This window comes from Pan paniscus, chromosome 14 (assembly GCF_029289425.2).
Source record: "Pan paniscus chromosome 14, NHGRI_mPanPan1-v2.0_pri, whole genome shotgun sequence".
Classification (NCBI taxonomy): Eukaryota; Metazoa; Chordata; class Mammalia; order Primates; family Hominidae; genus Pan; species Pan paniscus.
This window is the reverse complement of record NC_073263.2, coordinates 43,537,432-43,550,632: the sequence shown is the minus strand read 5'-3', so window position 1 is coordinate 43,550,632 and position 13,201 is coordinate 43,537,432. Positions and strand designations below refer to the sequence as shown.

The 13,201-nt window shown below is 40.0% G+C and overlaps 1 long non-coding RNA gene across 2 annotated transcripts in view; it reads right to left on the bottom strand.

Annotated features, from left to right (window-relative positions):
* Positions 1-12,535, bottom strand: part of LOC103784280 (uncharacterized) — a 197,688-nt gene extending 185,153 nt beyond the window's left edge. Inside the window, exons 1-3 of one of the 2 annotated variants that reach the window (XR_010109681.1) lie at positions 7,073-12,535; positions 4,516-4,767; positions 2,295-2,434 (exon numbers count right to left, since the gene is read on the bottom strand). This is a non-coding gene — a long non-coding RNA (uncharacterized LOC103784280). The remainder of the gene's footprint in view (positions 1-2,294; positions 2,435-4,515; positions 4,768-7,072) is intronic. The other variant, XR_008620593.2, reaches the window with a different exon arrangement.
* Positions 12,536-13,201: the final 666 nt, after the last annotated feature.

Sequence of the window (13,201 nt, the reverse complement as noted above, 5' to 3'; positions counted from 1 at the left end):
AGAAATAATTGGCAAGTAGATTGATGATAGTGAAATCCTTGTGTACATAACTGAAGAATAATATAGGGAAGGCAAAGAGGACTTTCGTCTGAATGGGGATTAGTCTATCCATCTATCAATCTATCTATCCACACAGATATACATAAATACACACATCTGTATATTACTCATTCTATATATGCATTTGTGTAGATATAGATATGGCTTCTCTATGTCAAACTAGCAATTACTTTTTCAGCACAAAATACCTCACTCAGCAATGATCCTCATCAATAAAATCAGATTTTGTTACATCACCGAAGAGTTCAAAAGCTATTCTCCCTTTTGTATTCTGTGCCAACAGAAAGAAACACACAAGAAGAAGACTGAACTTTAAACTTAGCAAATTTGAAATGCTGGGAGAATTTTATGAATAGTATAAATGATTTTAGATACAAATAGTGTTATTTCATGTTAATACTTTCCCAGAGCCACCATCCTTTTTTGAGTCTGCAAAGTGATTTAATTTTGATCTTTTAGAAATGTTCTTTTCTCCTGAGAAAAAAATTTGTCATGGAAACAGTGGCAAATGCAGAAAGGGTGGGCATTTACAGTTTCCCAAACTGTTAGAATTCTCAAGTTCTGTCCCTGTTTTTTATGATGGTGGGGGCACAAGGACAGGGATATGGACCGAGGGAGTGTTTGCACCAAGAAGAATATCTAGAAGAGAGTTCTGTACATTTCGGTCTGAATTTCACTGGGTATATGCCTTATGGGGAGAGAATAAGATGTAGAAACAGAGAGAAGAGACCACTGGTGAGAAGATAAGGCCATTCCTAAGATTTCTAATATAAATTTATAAACATACAGGTGGATGTGTATACATATATGCTTTGCACACATATGTATTTATGTGTTGTGTATACATATGTCTGTGCATGTATATGCATATACACACATATATACATACATTACATACATACACACATGTGCATACTTTTTCCCACTGAAGTTGTTGAAACTCTTGAAAGTTGGACTTGAGTAATCAAAAGCAATGCTTATTCTTTTCCATTCAGTACCAAGGAAATCATATTTACCACGGGTCCAGAAAAGTCTTTTCTCTCTTTCTCCTCCCCACTACCCACCAGTCCCCACTCCTTTTGCACATGCTATTTGGTCACTGGCTATCCCGAGTGGCTCATCTAGACAGGGGTATGTGGCCAGGACAGGTTAGGGGCCAAGATAAGGTGGATGTTTGCTGTAAGGCAGTGCCTTCCTCTCCTTAACCTGGGGTTGTGCTTCTGGGCATGTGAAATGTATTGTTCCTTACTCCGATTTCCCAAATACAACCTGAAAATGTGAATGTAAATGCCTCTGTCCTTTAGCCAGACGTCTAGAGGGCTATCTGAGGGCCTCAGAAGTAAAACTGACCTCCCCAGGGAAACTAGGCTCTCAATTCCTTTCTTAATTCTCTGTAGGATAATAAAACATGAAGTGGAAGATCTTCTAGACCAGCACCTTAAATTTGCAGATAAGAAAGCTGGAACCCAGAAAGGCTGAGAGGCTCAAGGTCTCACAACTGTTTATGCTCAACTGGGAAATGAATTTGTTTCTCTGGCCCATCAGGTCAACATTCTTTCCACTCAGCTATGCCGCCTCCTACCTCCTGAAAAGATTCTAGCAGGACCCTCTGATGAAAAGGAACTTATCTTTTTATATCTGCTGTTTAAAGCTTTTTTTTTTTAATCATCGCACAATTTTATGAGTTAAGTTATGTACATAAACAAATACTATTACTTATTACTTGTTTACTATCTCCCTTCTTTTGGACATCAGAAAACCGAGGGTCTGAGTTGCAGCAACTCCCACAGAATCTCAAAAATGCACCCAGACTGCTCCTGCTTGCAGGACAAACACTCAGTACAAGCTTCCGATGAGGAATGTGGCTGTTGCAAGAACAGGACGCCACGATTCAATCCCTTCCCACGGCTGGCCCTGGCTGCCCACTCACATCAAGCAAGGGCACAGCATCCCTTCCGACAGCCTGACCCCCGCCCCCAGATAAACCGACATGTGGATTGCCAAAGGCATTCATATGCGATGGTGCTAAGACTGCTTGACGCTAACACCACACTTTGATCATTCAGTCAAATCAAAAAGCATTTATTAAGCATCTGTGTGAGGCTCCCTGCCGGGGCTTCTCTTTGTATCCCTAGCATTCACACTTCCCTGCTTTTCTTCTGCGTCTCTTCACCCCTGCCCAAGAAAACTCCCCTATCCACAGGAATCTCACTGCTGGTGTTATCATGTCTTACCCAGAGTGGGATCCCATTTTGGTTCCTCCCAAGATGCTATTCAATGTCCAGGATGGAACTTTGGGAATGGACCGGTCCTCTCTCCATTGTAGAATCTACGCATCCATCTCTGCTTCCTGGAGATTCTGTGTGAGGAGCACCTTAGTTAGGAATCAGAGCAAATGGCAATGAAATTTCAGTCTGTGTTCTTCTTTCAGAATGCAGAGTGAACATTTAGGAGGGTTTTTAGAAAAGCAGTTTACAGCCAGTAATTGGAAGCGTTGAAGTGTTTTTGCAAGACCAGTATCTCAGATTACAGATTTATGATTTGCTTGAAAATAAATCATTTATTTTAGGCTTGAACTTTAAAAAGAAAAAAAATAAAAGCTTAGAATGATTTTCTTCAAGTTTTCTATGACATTCTTTACATCAGGAAGAGAGATGAGGGAAGGCAAGATGGAGGTTTTAGAGAGAACGGGGTTCCAATGTTATTTTCCCCTTGGTTCATTTATGAGACTACATTTTCCTAGCTGCATACGCTATTTCCATTGTATGACTCACACAGACAATTTACTACATTTAAAATTGTGTCAAATTCTTTCTGAAAAGCTTGGGTCAAATACACATACTATGTATACAGTTGGAAATTCTTCCTCATAGATCCAGCTCAAGGTATGGATGTTGTATTTGTGTCCTCGTAGCCATGGCAACTAGAAAAGGGTTAAGCCAGGGCCTCAGAAAACCCAGAGGCTGTGCAGTAAAATATCATAAGTGTGTATATACTTCCTAAAATATACTACTCAAATATGGATTAAGAAATCTTAAAACCACTGTCTTAAAATTAATTTTTCATTCCTAGTATGCATGTTATTGCCTAAAAAGGATATTCTCAAAACAATCTCTTTCACCTCACTCCTTTTCTCTCTAAATTGTCGTCTAATGACCATTTATCTCAAAAGACAGACTATGTAAATCCATGAGAAGTGCTTTGGTTTTTAGATATGGATGAGAGACATGCCAATGAGAATATGAATGAAGTTGTTTTCTGGCTGAAACAAACTGTCTTTTTTAGATCTCTCTTTTAAATCCATTTATATGAGAGTAATAAAACACTCTTCTCCATTTATTTAAGAACTTACTAAATAAACTTGGGCAACCCTTAACAATGCCAAGATGTTAAACATTCACCAGCTCTAAGAATTCAGACTCTTCTTTGTGTTGGCTGATGGCCCTCAGGTCCCTGACTACCCCTTTTAATTTTCTTACACACTTTACCCTGTGAGATAAATTTTAAGAGTTTATCCTCAAAATAACACTGGATAGGAGTACAGAATGCAATTCTGTTTTTTTTGTTTGTTTGTTTTCTGAGACAGAGGCTCACCCTGTCACCTAGGTTGGTGTGCAGTGGCGCGATCTCAGCTCACTGCAACCTCTGCCTCCCAGGTTCAAATGATTCTCCTGCCTCAGCCTCCCAGGTAGCCAGGATTACAGGCACTGGCCACCATGCCCAGCTAATTTTTGTATTTTTAGTGGAGATGAGGTTTCACCACATTGGCCAAGTTGGTCTTGAACTCCTGACCTCATGATCCGCCTGCCTTGGCCTCCCAAAGTGCTGGGATTACAGGCGTGAGCCACTGTGCCTGGCAGGGAATGCAATTCTTATAAGGCCCAGAGCCATTGCAGCATTGGATAAAACACCATCTTTTATATCCATACACCTTTCTTATTTACATTTCCAGGTGCAAAAGGAGGATGGGTAAAAAAACTTTCACTAAGTGGTTCCCTGTCCCACTGCCCATTTCGTAAGGATATCAGAGAAAGTATTAATACATCCCCTTGTCTAAAATGCCTGGCTTAACTTTTAACCTTTGACACAGTATCAAAGTTTTCCACACGCTTTATTTATTTCAAGATATTTCTATGTAGGAAATATATTTTATAATGAAATAATAAATGATAAATCATAAATGGCTTTATGATTTTATAATAAACATAAATTTATGGGAATATATTTAAATGTTCACTTCCAACCTTTGATACCATCTCATATTTAATATCTAAGAATCAAAAAAATATTTCAGGGTCAATATCCTGGCCCTTCTTCTGCCATCTGGTGGAGAAATAGAGAAGCGGTGAAATTGATGCATCAGGAGTTTCTTCAGAGTCCTTAAATGCATCAGTCAGCGAATGCTTGTGGGGTATTATTATTATTTATTATTATTATTCATTAAACAGTACTCACCAAGACACTTGGCATCATTAAACATCATGCTCTGCAAAGTAGCCACATTCAGTCTCTGTCCCCAGAAGAACTATGAAGCATTACATGATTGAAAGCTCCCGGACGATTTAGTTATTTTCAAGCAATCAGTTCAACACACAGTGTAAGGAAAGGACTCCTTAAGACTGTGAGGTTGGCATTTAGGTCATTTTAGCGGTAATTTGCTTTATAATGATATTCTGGCCCCAAGATGCTATGCTTTTCTAAGCACTTCTAAAGAGAAAGAAAGAAGGGAAGGAGAAAGAGATGGATGCAACTGTCTAATGCCTTACAAATCCCCAAAATGACATTTTAGGTTCATTTTTAAAGCCATTTAAGAGTGTCAGAGAGACTCTTTATGAGCAAAAATAACATCTCCATGAGGTATCTGCACTTTAATCAAATTTATTATAGTTTACAGAGTATGGAGAGCAGAGATGTAATAACAAACATCCTAACTGCCACAGATTTGAGGAAAGTGACAGCCTCCTCAAATTAACTTCAACAAAATGATGTTCCAAGCCTGTTGAATTGCCCCATACATAGCCACGTCTGAATTCCCATCTTCTTGCCAAAATCCATAGAAAAGAGGCAGCCATAAATCATGTAGGAAATACATTCATTGCTATTAAATATCCTTTACATTTCATGGAAATGTGGCTCTTTATGCTGATGGATTCTGGCTGAAGGCACTCAAGACCAAAGGACCATGCTGTTTTGTATTGAAAGTGGCTATTGGCTTGGTCCATTGCCACCTGCTCTTTGGTTTTAAAAGGGCATTGAAATCTAAGGAAGGCCCTTCACAGTGTTCCAGAATCACTACCTGTGACATAAATAGAGAAAAAAGCAGTGCTGATGTAACCAATGCTCTCTTAACTCGATGGGGCTCTCAAAGGGGTTATGGAGCATAGTGAACTCCCACCCCGACTTCCTGCTTCCTCCACTCAGCACCCTCTTGGCCCAAATCACCCTTTGGCTTAAAGAGGGGAGGAAGGCTCCATCTTGAACATTGCCCATTATAAATAATCAATGTGCATATTTTGTATATGCACTGGAAATGTGATGCTTTTCTAAACAAGATGAGAATTTATGTACCCCCAAAATAGACACATAAATTACATCCTTTAAAAATACATCCTCTAAGGTTTTTGTTTTCTTTCTTTTTTTTCTGTAGCTGCTTCTTTATTTCAGCTTCCCCACACACATCCTTGACTGCTGTGGCAATGTGAAAGAAAGGTCAATGCAATTTCACAATTGATTCCTACAAATTCTTTCCCTACCAGAGTGTCCACCAGGGAGATCATGTAACATCTGCCTGTAAGTGGTGGGTTTGGGGGCCATGGAAGAGTAACTGGTGATCACCTGGAGCCTGTATGGGTTTCTTAATATTAGGTTATGTCAGTCTAAACTCATTTCTTTCATTGAAATTGGTACTGTAGTATAAATGCAGTGTATCTAGATGACAGCAAAATTTCCTGAAAGATGAAGGAGAAAAAAATGAACTGAATCCAAATGTGCTGGATTTGGGATAGATAGATAGATACCAAAAGAGGGACGTTTCCAGTAGAAAGCTAAACCATTCTGTTCTTTTTTCACATTTTAATTAATAACTTGAAAGAAATATAAAAGGCATGCCTTTAGAAATTTGCCCAATAAACATCCAACTGAGGATGCTCTTGATGACAGTCCATGTGCTGGGAGCACAGGCAACGCAGGAAGCCTGACCTTTGGGAGGCTACAGGCTCTTTAATTATGCCAATGCTAGAAAGCAGGAAGAACTAAAGACTGGATAACAGAATCACAAGCAAAAGCCAGGCAGGCATTTTTTAGGCTAAATTTCTCAGAGATGTATGTGGTATTCTAAATTCAAGATAAAAAAATGTAAGAATCCAGCAACAGAAGAAGAATCCTCTTCCAGAATAGGAAGCTATGGTGTTAGCAACTGTTTCATGAAAAAAAACTTAATGGTTTGAGATGACCGATAGAGGGTGACAATGTGACATAGCTCCCCAAAAGACCAGTGCAATCTTGGACTGCATAATATAGATATATGAAACCAGAGCAAATTGGCAACCACTTCTTTATATTTTGTGATGTTTCTAGTGATCTTAGAGTGTTGTATTCTCCAGTGGACACTGCACATTAGTCGGGTCACAGACAAACTAATGCCTTCCCAAAAGATCTACTGAGATGATGATGGACTAGACACTAGAAGCTATTCACCAGCAAATGTTTAGTGAGTGCCTACTTTGTTTCAGTCACTAATTTTGGTGCTGGGGATAAATGATGGCTACAACAGACAAGGTCCCTGTTCACATGAGGATGACTACTTAATGGCTAAACAAAAGACAAATACAAAGTTGATAAGATAACTTTATATACTGATAAAACCTACTTTAAAAACCACCAAAAACCATGTTATGTGAAGCCAGTGGGAGACAGAATTGACTCAACATACAATAAAACTGCCTATAAATCTAGTTACTCCAAAGGAAATCAAGGCTACTCCAGAAGAAGATATATTGTCCAATCTACTTACCAAACCAGAAACTGCACAACCTTTTTGATCAGGAGTTGTTGGCCCACAGCTGGAAGGTTCAACCTCTGTGTGCCTTCAGTACTTTGTAGGTGCCACTAGTAGCTCTTCTCATTCAGCCCATGGAGGTGTCATGTCTGTCTCCCCAGCTAGACTGTGAACCTCAGGAGAACTCAGGCTGCGAAAACATATTGTGACTTTCCTCCTAGCGCTGTACATGATTCCAGCAGGCACTTAATAAATGTTCAACAGAAGGAATTAAAGTATCAAGTGAGTAATATGATTGGAAGACTTTCAAGATGCTTATCATCATGTGGTTCTATAAGTTGCACGTATTTCAGGGAGTGGGTTATAGAAAATCCTAATTGTTTACTTGAAAATTTCAACTGGACATCCCTCAAATATATAAAACCCAATAAATTAAAACCTGTATCTCTTTCCCAAAATAATTGTTTCTCTTCTTATATTCAACATCTTATAAGGTGGCATTGTTATTCACTGAAACAAAGGATCTGGGCATAATTTTGGTTGATTTTTTCCCCTTCCACTCCATAGCCTCTCTCTCTCCAATTCCTGGGTGGTTTCCTCAACTTTGCCTAAACCATCCTCTCCATCCCCTACAACCTTGGTTCAGGTTGTCGTCATTTTTACCTGGTTTCATAATCAGGAATCATTCAGTCCCAAGTGACTAAAAACTAACTCAAGCTTGCTCAAGCAAAAATAAACTTATTGGCGTGTATAACTCTAAAGTCCATTGGTAAACTGGTTTCAGACACAGGGGGATGTAGGCTCTAGACTGTTAGAGGCTCAAGCAATATTAATACAGCTCTGTTTCCCCTTCTTCTTGTTCATTTTCCTGTAAGTATTGGCTTAATGATCAGGTGTTCTCCATGTACCAGGAAAGATGGCCTCTGGAAGCTGCAAAGCTACATCCTTTTATGAAGAAGAAGAAGAAGGAGAAGGAGGAGAAGGAGAAGAAGAAGGAGAAGGGGATGGGGAAGGGGAAGGGGAAGGGGAGGAAGAGGAAGAGGAAGAAGAAGAAGAGGAAGAAGAAGAAGAAATTCTATGTCTGGGCGTGCATATGTGAATTTTCAGTAGAGAAGCTTGATGAATACTGCTTGGATTATGTGCCCACCTGAACCAGGGATGGGTACTGTAAAGGGTTGAGTTTGGGTCATTTGTCCACCCTTGTGTGAGTGGGCCAGGCAATGAGAGACAGGTGACTCTCTTCCAAAGGAACAGATGCTAGACAAAAAAAAAAATAGCTATTCTGTACAGTCACGCTCTCTCACTAACTTCTAATTACTCCGTGTCTCGTACTTCCTCAGTACATGCTCTTCGTTGCCAAAAAAAAAAAAAAAAAAAAAAGATCTTCCCGAACGGCAATTCTAATTCTCTGTCTTCCCTCCTGAAAACCCTTAAGTGGCTCCTACTGGCCTGTAAAATAAAGTCAAACTTCATTCGATTCTCACTCCTGCCTACCTCTGATGTATTTCTCCCTAGACTGCTCTCCCGGCCAAAGCTCCAGCCATTCTCAACTACTTGCAATTTATCAAGCATACAAGATTATTTTGTGCCTTCAGTCTTTACTCACAGTGTCCCTCTTCCCTTCCTTTCACTAATCCCACAATCTCATTAATTTCTTCCCAAGAGTTTGCCCAAGAAGCATCTCTACCTCACCTCCCATCCCCCACCCCCGAAAAAGCCTTTCCAGCTCTCCCTCGGGTAGGATTTTTCCACGTGTGCCCTGTACACACCTTTGTCTCTTTAGCTCATGCATTTGTTTACATGCCTATCCCCATCTAATAACCTGTCAGCTCCTAGAGGACAGTGATCAAGCTTCATTCATCCTTGTGTTTCTGGTAATCACCTGCAGATAATAGGCACCTAATAAACCCTTTTGAGAGAGAATGAAAGAGAGGAAGGGAGAAAAGAATAAAAGGAGGGAAAGACAGGAAGAGATTTCCCAAGGCTTGTCTTTTCTTCCCAGATAATAAATACATTTTGAAAATAATATTCTGGGCAAAAGCTCTTGCCTTTGTTATCTAAATCAAGCAATGAGTAATAGTGAGAATTTCGGGTCCAGTCACTGTGAAAGGTAGGTGCAGGGAACATGGGAAGAGGGGACAAAAAGGTGACGTTTTATGGCATGGGTCAAGGCAGAGCACCTGCATATCCCACCTGTGTAGAGCGGAAGCCAGGTCACAGGTTGGTGAAGCGGCATCTGCAGCAACGTGCCACGGCCACCCTGTTTCTGTCTTGCTTCTGACTGGGCAGTCATGTGGAGAAATGAAAATGAATGGAGAAATTAAAAAGGTGACCTAATTTTCTGCTGAAAGCATTTCCAGTCATAGGTCTGAGTGCATTTTAATTATACCTGGACACAGGGGCTCCCACTCAGACGTAACTGCAGTCCCGAGTGGACTGTCCCTGTGGCTGTAAAGAGTTGTCTGAGCCTGTGCTTCTCTCAAGAGCCTGACATCACACTGATCATTAAGCAACTGCGCAGAGGAGCAGCTGGGCGTTTCCATGGCAACCTGCACTGGGTTGCCTGCAGAGCTTGGTAACAAGAGCATTTTATTATGGGTCATTAAGGGCAAAAGGCTTGATTTACATTATTTCCTGCAAAATCCTATTATTTCAGGTGTTACATTCCATCTCCATCTATGCTGCTTTTCTAGAAAAATATCATGAGGGTTATTAGGTGGAGAAACCATAAGAGGCTTCAGGTAAACCAAGCCATACAGTGATCTGTAGATGAGAAAAGTATTTTGCCAAAGGGATGTGTGGTCCAGAGGTATCTAGTGTTCTCCGAGGCCAGAGAATTCTTGCTGTGAAATGTGAAGTCATTCCTTTTATTGTCTGTTCCCTTTGCCTGAGTCATGCTTTTGACTGGCATTCATGAGGATTCTTGGATTCTGTGTTCTGCTAAATAAATAACAACAAATCTGGCCTGACTGTTCCTTAGCCACATTAGCTGCTGTCCCAGGTGTCTTATATTCCAGAGTGACCAACATGCAGCAAAAGGTAGCTCCTATCAGCGCTTAAGCACGTAAAACTCTAGAAAGCCATGAGCCTCTCTCTCTCCTCTTGTCTGTACTTGGGAGCAGGGAGATTAAGCGTTCAACTCTAGCTAGTGTCTTTCTGCTAGCCCGGGCCCCTGGCCAGTACTGCACGCTGACCTGGAGCGGATGGACAGTGATTGCTTTTGAAGTGTAGTAGCATTAAGTCGATTTGGTGAAGGGACTCTGGAAGGTCATTGTCTCACAGCTCCATCTGCTATCTATGATTAAGGATATCAAATCTACAGAGGCCATACCACAAATGCCGTAGACTGTGCTCAAGCTTCCAAACCTGTGTAACCCGACGATAGTTAACTTAGGCCTTTCTGAATGCTCACAAGTACTTTATGACTGAGAAGAAGCTGGGGGTCTTGCCTGCCAGGATGAAAGCTGAAAACTAGAGACAAGCAGCAGTGGGGTATCATTCTTAAGTTTTTTGAGTTAATTTAGTACTAGGAATATGCGAGAATCTTCCCTGTTCAGAAAAAGCGTTTGCCTAAATGAGTGGAACAATGGGCATGTCATTGAATTAGCTCACGATTTCACTGGCATTTCACACCATCCTCCAAGGATGCAGTAATCGACTTCAGATGACCTAAAGCAGAGCTGTGGCCAGCAAGTGGGTGATTGTGCATCCTCTGCTTACAAAGACGATGCTACTGAATTGCAGGCTATTTTTTTTAACAAAAGACTTCCTCCTTTTAATATTCACCAGAACTGTTAGAGCTAGAAAAAGTAGATTTTTGTGTCAAATTTCAATCTTTGAACTATAGAATTAAGCCATCCCTAATATGAACAGTGCAGTCTCTTCTATTTGGGTTGAGTGACCCAAGGCAGAAGGCAGGGGAATTAAGACAATGTGGAGAATGTTCTTGGGTGTATCTCCTGGTGAGACAGAAGGACCAGAGAGGTGAGAACAGTTCAGATTTCCTGCTGAGCAGCATGAGGTACCAACACATAGGACATCCAGTGTACCTTTCAAGTCCAGAAGATATGACTTGAGGGTTATGACAAAGAGATTATTTTACAACTTGCTTTTCTTGCCCCACCAAAGGGTTTAGGCTAGATTAGATTTGGAAAATGAGGCTATACTATAGATACACAGTGTCCAGTATGTCAACACTTAACAGAACAGAGGTGCATATGAGTTTTGATAGTTTTATATCAGCAGTTACCTCTAGCTAAAAGGATTGCAGCTACATGATGTGTCAAACATCCCTTTAAAATGATTGCAATTTAAGAAGTCCAAGGCCGAGGCGGGCAGATCGCGAAATCAAGAGATCGAGGCCATCCTGGCCAACATGGTGAAACCCTGTCTCTACTAAAAATACAAAAAAATTAGCTGGGTGTGGTGTTGTGTGCCTGTCTTCCCAGCTACTAGGGAGGCTGAGGCAGGAGAATCACTTGAACCTAGGAAGTGGAGGTTGCAGTGAGCTGAGATCACGCCACTGCACTCCAGCCTGGCGACAGAGCGAGACTCCGTCTCAAAAAAAAAAAAAAAAAAAAAAAGGCTCCTATTTCAGGAGGCAAATCTTCCAGCTATGTAAATCAGTGAGTATACAAATGATTGGAGTGAATTTTAGAGTGAAAAGTGGCAGTTTTACAGGCAACTCCCCACAGCTGGATTAAAAGATGGCATTTAATCATAAATTATCGTCCTAAACCCCCTCCTTCAGCTCTGATATGTTTATAGTCAACTCTCATAAGACGTTTACAAATGAAGAACTGTTTTTCTTGTATAAAGATAACTGAATAGGAATGGTATTTGCACATAAAATTAATCCTTTGCAACCTATGTTTTAAATTTCCTCTATAATACATTGAGAGAATTTCTGTTTGGTGTAAAATTTAAGATAAAATTTGTATGTTTAAATATTGTGAACAGAACACATGCAGAGCAGATTTAAGGAATGAAAACATATTAGACACAAGAATGACAAAAAAAGAGATACAAATTTTAAATAAAACCCAATTCAATAAAATGGAAAGGTCCTAAACTTGTAGTGGTGTTAGTTACTTCTGAATATGCCCTTCCCTTGTATATTCCTGGCTTCTAAATAAATGATCTGTATTACCAAAAATAACAGTGAATTAATATTATAATGGCTTCAGCAAGATGAACTAATTTAAGAAATGAATCAATTATATCTTAAACCATTAAAAATTAAAATAATCTTGTTCTGAATGAAAGGTCCGACCTGCTTGTGAACATGTCTCAGAAAAGATTCCTCTTTCATATTATTTCTCTTCTTAATAGTTGGGAAGAAAATCATTGCAACTTTTCCAGGCCTGTCTCTCCTCAGTTCCTGAAATCGTTACCTCGTCATTTAGCGTTGGGCCTATGAAAAACCAAAAAGTGTTGTTGAAAATGAAAGGTTTAGTTATTTCAATACTTTGCCTAGGCAAAACAGTTACTTGAATGATTTTTCGCTTCTTTATTCAAAAAAGAAAAGTCATATCTATTTATGAGAGGAAATTTAAACTAATACTGACTCCTGGACACTTCTTTCTGCACTGCTGACGTCAACACTCCTGATTCCATACCTCTTGCTAACATATGTGACCACATAGTGTATTAACATAGTGACATTACACTTCCTCAGTGTGACACCTTTTATTCTTTGATTGGATGAAATGGTCAAAGATGTCAAAACAGTCCCCTTATAAGATAACTTTACTGGCTAATTGGAAGTCAGCAATGGTCAGGCCTGGAGACCTTTTAAGTCACAGCAATCTCCAGGGTTGATTAACAAAGAGATCTGTAGTTAAAATTTCATAGACTAGCAAAGCAGAATAATAGCTTTTCACTGTCTATGTCTGAGTCTCAGGAGTTTTAAGGGCTTCACAAACGCCACCTAATGATTTTCTGCAGCATCTTGGTAGGATAGTATGAGGCTGGCATACTGGCTATGGAGCGCAGATGGGGCTACAAAGCCATTGTAGTGGGTATGGGATTTATGTTGGTAATGCATTAAGCCATGCTCTTTTTAATTTCATTTTTAAGGATTTTAAGTACATAACACAGGTTGATCATACTCATTAGTCAAAGTCATGCTATTAGCATCAATCT